The sequence below is a fragment of the Populus euphratica genome, unplaced genomic scaffold, assembly GCF_000495115.2.
Source record: "Populus euphratica unplaced genomic scaffold, PopEup_1.0 scaffold45.1, whole genome shotgun sequence".
NCBI classification, from domain to species: Eukaryota; Viridiplantae; Streptophyta; class Magnoliopsida; order Malpighiales; family Salicaceae; genus Populus; species Populus euphratica.
The window spans coordinates 465586-474873 of NW_011499886.1; positions in this window are offsets into that span (position 1 = coordinate 465586).

Consider the following 9288-nt stretch of genomic DNA (forward strand, 5'->3'; position numbering starts at 1 on the left):
ATATCCATTTAATTCGAATCAATACAATACAAAGACAATCTGGTAAATTTCCTCAGTTGGAGTTCGGTCAATATTTGCCCCAAATTAGGCTGTCTCTATTTTTTACAATTATCCATTTGAGTAGATGCATTTATCTTTTTGTCTGGCTTGGAGCTATGGTAAGTTTTTTTTCAAAGATATGATCATTTTAAAATACAAACCATTCTTCATATATATATAAAGTACTTTTTATAGGAATTACAACAAAAAATACCACCAGGCATTCAAACCAAACACCCCCTCAATTTTATATAGCAAAACCAGCAGCCGTGGAATAAAGCGGCCGCCTGGTGCCTAACATTTAGGCAATTGTCAATTTCAATGGGCAAACATCAACGACATTTTCTCTTTAACATCTAGGTTGGTGGTACCCGAGATGAAACTCATTCTGTCTAGAGTTATGACTCAGTGGGTTTTCTTCTTTTTATAAAAAATAATGTTTTAAAAATTCAAATTATTTTTAATAAAAAAATTAAATCAAACCAAACTCAATAAAAAATAAATAAAATTACAAAGTTTATTTAAAAATATGAAATGATGAAGTAAAAAAATAAATAAAAATATCAAGTTGTATTAATTTTCTCGTAATCCATGTTATTATATTGAAAACATCTTATTTAAAATCATGAAATTTAATCTTTAACTAATTAAATTTTAAATAAAAAATTAAATAAAAAAATTTAAAATAAAAAATAATGTTATTAACAGCAGTTTTTTATACTCAGTCTTCTTGTACCAGCCCACGATGCCAAGTTAAGTTAAATAACAGTTAAGCACCTTTACCGTTGCTTTCCATAGATAGAGAGAAACAATAAACAAATAAATAAGAAAGTATTTCTTTGCTAATTAAAAAACTCACCACGACGCCCATTATTCATTAAAATATACAAAAATAAAGGCTCACCATTACCTTTTCTGTTCTTTCTTCTTTTTTTTAATAAAAACATAGAAGCGTACGTTTGAGAACTCTAAAGGTCAAAACATCATGATCGCTTGGTCCACGGGTTGTTAATTCATTGAAAAGCAAGGGTAAACCTTTACGTGATAGAAATCATCCTTACCGCTCGCTCGGAGGCCTCGCATGGGAGACCTGGCTCGAGCTTATTTGCTTGGATGCTCACTGGGTTATCTCTCGAGTCAACCTTCTAGGTCAATACAAAGTAGAGTTATGCAGTGATAGCAATTAAAGAGCATGTATCTTTGATCGGAGACATGTGTCCCCATTCTCTGATGACTGCACCGTCGTGCTCCACGGTATGAATGTGACTGGTACTGGAAAACTGGAATTGTATTTATTTATATATGTAGACGGAGTTGTATACTTATACCTCTCATCCCTTGATTAGATTTAATTTGCATGAGAATGCCTCCTCAATTATATTGAGTTGTTGCTAAATATTCAACCCTACCTTTATATATTGCATTAATTTCTAAGAGCATTTTTGACCGTTTACTTGAAGTATATTAAAATAATATATTTTTTATTTTTGAGCACATGAAAACATGATTTGTGAAAAAAAAAAAAACAATGTCTAGACTGTAAGTGACATCATTGTAGATCTGTTTCCTCTGTAAAAAGAGAAATAATAGAAAAACAAAAGAATTAAAATTAAGATCCGTCAAGCAATATCGGAGAACAGGAAGCCATCCAGCCAAATTAAACTCTCTCACTCAAAATAGACACAGCGGCCATAACCTTTTTCTCTTTGTTACGTGCAAATTACAGAAGAACTACAGTAACATTCGGATCTTTCAGAAAGACTTAATGCCTTTCAAACCACCTTTTCGTTAATCATTGAGCTCCAGTCCAAGTCAAAGAGACAGGTGAGAGTGTGTTTCCACCTACAATTATTCACTTGATGGGTCCTTCCATACACTTTACTGATGAGTGGCAGATCTTCATGGTGTTTTTTCTTTCTTTTTTTCCACATAGCATTAAAAGAACTCTCTTTAATGAGAGCATGAATCATGCATAATTCATAGGGTTGGTAGAATCTCACCGGAGAAGAAGGTATATAAAATGTCAAAATTGAATAACAAGCACGGAGGCGGGGCTTTGGAGATGGGCTGGCCAACAGGCTCCGAGAGGCAGAGTTGAGCTCTGGCTCAGACATTAATAATATCAGGCCCAGTCCAGTGATCGTTGCCCAACCAGAATGATCCCTATATTATTAAATTCTTTCCTTTTCATTATGCATTTTAATTTTTTTCTAAAAAATTATTTTTTAAATTTTTTTTTGTGTTTATTTGCTATAAAAGTTCTAAAAACTTATTTTTGAAAAATTATTTTAAATTTTTTTTTTGTGTTTATTTGCTATAAAAGTTGGTTAGCATAAAACACTTTTCTATTAAATAAAAATTTAACTTGATTTCCATAAAAATATTTTTCTTTTATTTTAGGAGAATAAAGTTGTGAAAAAATTAAAAATATCATATTATTTGTTGATTATGTCAAATTTGATCCTCAAACTTTTAATTTTTATATATTTTGTTTGAATCTTTTTTTTCTTCAAATGCATCCCTTAAATTTTGATTTGATTTGATTTTGATATTAACTTTGGTTTTTATTTTTATTATTTTTATTTACTTTTCTCTTGTCATTTTTAAAATTAAAAGTTTTTATCTATCAAATTTGATCCTCATTCATTTGATTGTTACTTATTTTATTTTAAATAATTTATGAAATTATAATTATTATTATTTCAATTTCATAATCTTTGAATTTTTTCTATCTCTTGAATTTGATCTCTATTATTTTGATTATTATTTATTTTATTTAAGATAATTTATAAAATTAGATTTTTCAATTCCATTCTAATTCAACCTTCTAATTTGTAAGATTTGTTTCTTATTATTTTAATAAATTTAAAAAACAAATATCAATAAGCTATTTGCAACTCATTTTCCATAACATAATTCAATACTAGAAAATATTTTCTAACTTATTTTACATAACATTATTAAACATTAAAAAATAATTTATTTTTCTAGAGTTTACTTTCCAAAAAAAATACTTTCCTACAAACATACAAACAAACAGGTAAACAGATAATTCTTAATTAAACTTGTATATTAAGAATATGATTTTTAGAATCTTTTATTATTTTAATTCTTCAAAAAAAATATAAAAATATATTTTTTTATTGTTGCTAATAGAACTTTTATTTTTTTAAAATTATAATCTAATAATATTAAAAATATTATTATAATATATTTTTAATTTGAAAAACACACGCGGAACACTTAATTTGAATTTGTACACTCTCTAAAAATAAGCTATGAAACCCAGATTCAAAATCTGAGGTTATGTTTCGAACAGGACAGGGAGAGATTAAAATTCTTATTTTTTTATTTTTTTAAAAAAATATTTTTTTTATTTTTTATTTTAAATTAATATTTTTAAATCATTTTAATGCACCAATATCAAAAATAATTTTTAAAAATAAAAATATATTATTTAATATATTTCAAAATAAAAAATATTTTTAAAAAATAACCACAATCACACATCTAAAAATACTTTGAAAGAACAACTTTTCATCTCTCTCACGCGTGGGTATTTTTTACACCTTTTATTTTAGATTGCAAGTATAATATTATCTATTTTAAACATTGATTTAATTTATACCCTGTGACGTTTTTTACATTTTTTACATCCCTGATACTTTACCTTTAAATCTTACTTTTCTTAACCTTTTTCGCTTGTTTGTTTTTTTATAAAAAATAATTTTTTAAACATAAAAAAATATTATTTTAATATTTTTAAATAAAAAATATTATAAAAACAACCGTTTCAAATAAACCCTTCATCCTCGAATTCTTAATCCTATACCGAACGCAACAACAAATCATTTTCATACTGTCTAACCCATCTCTTTCAGAGTGAATTCTTATTTATTATTAACAAAAAAACAGAAGATTTTCGAAGCATTGCCTTTGATTTTCTCTGCAAGTTCTATGTCTGGATTCAATAAAGGAGGGCAGGATCTAATGTTAATATATCAGCCGAGGAAGGACCCTTTCATTGCGGGGATGGCTGTGAACACCTCATCCGTTGAAAACACGTGCGAGTCCAATGAATCATTCATGGCCCGTCTTCGAGAAATCACATGAGAAACGCACAGTTTCGTTGATCAATCAAACAATTAATTAATTAATTAGTAGTAAAACGTTAAGACCAAGACTTGTGACCGTGAGTGGCATTGACAGCATCCTCGTAGGTATCCACGTTTGGCCCTTCACATGAGAAGATAAATTAAATTGCTGAAAAGCTTTTTGACCGGCGATCACTCCTTGACAAAACTCGAAATTAACAAATCAAATGCAAGCACACTACTCAAAATGGCATCTACTACTGACAATGGCATTTGTCCTTTTCTACGCGCACTGCCAAACAGTCCCTTTACTTGTCATTTTCACCGTCCCTCTCCTCTCGAGGTGCTTTTCTTCATCATTAACATCTACTTTATTATTAATATACTAAAACATTTTACTTTACGACTAAATACCTATAGGCCTGCTATTTTCCACCGTGATCATCTACTCTTTTCGAGGAATTTTTTAATTTTTTTCTAATATAATTTTTCTAATATTAAATTTAATAGATATTAAGTTTTATAATTTTTTATAATTTTTTTTAAAATTTATAATCTTATAATTCGAATCATAAATTTTAAAAATTAATTTAAATTTTTTCTATATTTTTCAATTAATTTTTTTAATTGTATTTTTTAATATTAAATTGACTAAAAATTAAATTTATAATTTTATTATTTATTTTTGAGAGAGTCACCATGACCTTCTAACCTAAGCTTGACAAGTCAAGTTGTGTTAATTTAAGTTATTTTTTGTTATTTTTTTAATTTAATCCTTAAACATTGAAGTGATTGAAAATTGAGTTTTATATTTTTTTTATTTGCTTTGTATAAGGATATCGCGGTCTTATGATTCAGGCTACGAGTTAAATTGGTTTTTTTTGTTTTTATAGTTGATTTTTTTAATTTTATTTTTCAGTATTAGATTGATTGATAATCAAATTTCATAATTTATTTTTGTTTGTGTTCTATGAGGTCATCTATATCTCATAATCCAGGTCATCATTTTTATCAGTTAATTATAATGGTTTTTGTATCTTTTTGTATTTTTTTTTAATTTCATAATTTAAAATCAAGTTGATTGAAAATTAAGTTTCATAATTTATTTTGATTTGTTTTTACCTGTTTATCCTGGTCTCATAGCCCAAGTTTGATATGTTAACTTAAGTTGATTCAACTTAATTTTTTAGTTGAGTTTTGTTTTCAATTTCAGCCCGTAACATCAAGTTGATTGAAAATTAGGTTCAATATTTTTTTTTTTATATTTATCAAAATCTTATAATCTGAGCAGCGGATTAGATAGATTAACCTAAATTGATCCTGATCTCATAACATAAATTTGATATGTTGATTTGGGTTGACTCAACTTATATTTTTAGTTGAGTTCTGTTTTCAATTTCATCATGCAACGATGAGTTGGTAGAGAATTATGTTTAATTAAAAAAATATTTTATTTTTATAAGTTTATCAAGTTAATCTGACTCGATCTTGTTGTTATTTTAATATATTAAAAAAGATATTGTCTTGATTTCTTTTTAGTCAAACTATTTTTATTAGTTGTTCGAGTATCTTAAAACTTGTCTAGTCAATAGGGTTACATCAGGTCAATTTTTATATAATTTAATTTTTTTATTTAAAAATAAATTAAAAACACATAAATATATTTTTTAGGTCCAAAATAAATTTGATTCAACATACAACATGGTGTGGACAATGATTTAAGTATATTATTAACATAACATTAAAATGTGTAGCTAAACTATTAACTTGAATAACATTTTGATTTTTTGATTTAGTTTTTTTCCTATCATTTAACAACTCTTTTTTTATTATTTAGTTTATCTTTCAATTTCATTCTTCAATATTAATTATTTTAGAAACTATGTTTTGTAATTTTTCATAATTTTTTTTCTATTAAATTATATATTGATCTCATGAATTTAGTTTTTTTTTCTTAATTTTAATATTTAATTTTAAGTCTATTTAAAGTGATTTTTTTACCTTTTTTTTTTATCTATTCATCTTAATCTTATACAGGTTATATGTAAAATGAAGTACTTTTAGTTTAACCTATACATACTTTATTTGTATTTAGGTTAAGACTAAGCACTTATCATATACAGATCATTCAAAATTTTGCCTCCTTTTTGTATTTGATCTAAATTATTTCAACATGGTATCAAAGTTGGTTTTATAGAACAAGACTTAATCCCAAACACATCTTGGCGGATCCAACTGCAAAAAATTGGTATTAGAGTTGGTTTCCCAAACGAGGCTTAATTTTTTAGAATGAGATTTTATTTTCGCTTTTGCAAAAATTTGATATTTTATCTTTCCTTTAGCCATTGTAATTTGATATTTGTATTTAGTTTCTATAATTATTTTGGTATTTCATTTTTCATTTAGTTTCTTCAATTTGGTAGTTGCATTCGGTTTTTGCAATTATTTTGGTATTTCATAAAGAAGATATTTATTTAGTTTTTGTAATCTTTGTTTAGTTTTTGCAATTTGATATTTTATTTTCCGCTGCTTTTGCATTTTGGTTCTCTATGATTGTTGATTATGGCTACTGAAAGAGATGATTCGCTTCGATCTATGAGTGTGAGGTTGAAAGGGAAGAACTATTCATATTGGAGTTACGTAATGAGAATTTTTTTTAAGGGTAAAAAAATATGAAGGTGTGTTAGTGGAACTTATATGATATCTAAGAATATTGAGGGGAGAGATGTTGTTTTGATAGATACATAAGAAGCAAATAATGTAAAGATCATTAATTAGATCAATAATTCTGTTAAGCATTCGATAGGTACGTAGTTGGTGAAGTACGAGACAACAAAAGAGGTTTGGGATCATCTGCAAAGGTTATTCACACAATCAAATTTTGCATAACAGTATTAATTAGAGAATGACATACGAGCTCTTCATCAAAAGAATATGAGTATTCAAGAGTTTTATTCTACTATGACAGATCTTTGGGATCAATTGACTCTTACAGAATCGACATAATTAAAGGTATATGGTGTCTATATTGAGCGTAGAGAGCAACAATGATTGATACAGTTTTTAACAATACTTCGCAGTGATTTCGAAGGACTTAGAGGTTTAATTCTATATTGTTCTCCACTGCTTTCTGTTGACCCTGTTTTTATTGAGTTATTGGCTAAAGAAATACATCTTCGGTCTTATTCTGAAAAGAAAATTCTTTTTGCTTCAAATCCTTTAGTATGAGTAATACCTTCTGAGTCATTCTCTAATCACCAGAACAAGTCTTACACAAGGGTTAGCTTTGATAAGTGTAATTTTTGTAAACAGAAAAGTCATTGGAAGACTCAATGTTCCAAGTTGAGACATCAGAATCAAGCTTGAAAGCCTGACAGCCAGTCACAATCTAATACTTATAGACCATCTTAGGGTTATAAACCACCACACCATAATACTGCATCAGTAGCTTCTTAAGGCTTTATTACCGATCCTAATACTTTGGCTAAGTAATTTTAAAAGTTTTTCTCCTTACAGCCACAAGCAATGTTCGCTTCTTCTTCTATAAGTCAGTTGCCTCATAGTTCCTCAGGTATGTTACACTCTGAATAGGTCTTGGATTCTTGTGTTTCCCATCATATTTCTTCATATTCCTTATATTTTACTTTTGTGTCCCCTTTATCCTCTATTCTTGTTATAACTGTTGATGACACTCCTATGCCTTTAGCAGGTGTTGGTTTTGTTGTCACACCTCACTTATCTCTTCCTAATGTTTATCTTATTCAAAAACTCAAATTAAATCTTGCGTTTGTTGGTCAAATATGTGATTCTAGTAATTATTTAATCATGTTTTCTGGTTTTTTTTGTTATGTACAAAATCTGCAGTCTTAGAAGCTGATTGGGACAGGCCACAAGGAGAATGAACTATATATTTTGGATGAGTTAAAAGTGTTAGTTGCTGCTGCTGATACTGTTACTGTTGATTTGTCTTCCTTTCATTTGAGTATTTCATCTTCTAGTTTTTATTTATAGTGTTTTTGTCTAGGTCATGTTTTGTCTTCTCGTTTGAGATTTTTAGCATCCATAGGAGCTTTAGAAAATTTGAAAATTTATGACATTTCTGATTGTAGTGGATGTAAACTAACAAAATTTTCCACTTTACCTTTTAATCGAAGTATTTTTGTTTCTTCTTTACCATTTGATTTGATTTATTTTGATATATGGGAACTTTTTTCTATTGCTATAAAAGGAGGGTCTTGATATTATATCTCTTTTATTGATGATCATACTCGTTATTGTTGGGTTTATCTCGTTATTGTTGGGTTTATTTAATGAAATACTATTCTGAATTCTTTAAGATATATGCAGCTTTTCGAGCTCTTATCAAAACTCAACATTCTACTGTGATCAAATGCTTTAGATGTGATTTGGGTGGGCAAAACACCTATAATAAATTTTATCAATTGCTTGCCTTAGATGGAATCATCCACCAAACTTCATGTACAAATACTCTTGAGCAAAATGGTGTTGCTGAAAGAAAATATAGGTATATTATTGAAACTACTTATTCTTTTTTATTATCTGCTTTTTTTCCTAGTAAGTTTTGAGGAGAAGTTGTTCTTATTACTATAAGTTTGATTAATACAATTCCATCTTCTTATAGTTCAGGTCTATCTTTTTTTGAAAGGTTATATGGGTATGTCCTGATTATTCATCATTTAGAGTCTTTGGTTGTGCTTGTTTTTTTCTTCATCCTCATGTAGAACGCGGTAAACTATCCTCTTAATCTGTTATTTGTGTCTTTCTATGTTATAGTGAAAGTAAAAAGAGGTATTGTGTTTCAATCTAATAACTTAGAAACTTTATGTGTCTCGTCATGTTGTTCTCCTTGAGCATATACCTTTCTTTTCTATTCCATCCACTATTCATAGCCTGACTAAAACTGATCTTATTCATATAGATCCCTTTTTGAGGATTCTGGTAATGATACCTCTCCCCATGTTCGATTAATTTGTACTCATAACTCTACAGGTACTGGTACTTTACTCTCTAGCACACCTGAAGCTCCATTCTCATATACAGCCCCTTAAGCTTCATTTGAGATTATGGATCCACCTCCACGTCAGTCCATTCGTATTCACAAGTCTACAAAACTACCGGATTTTGCTTATTTTTG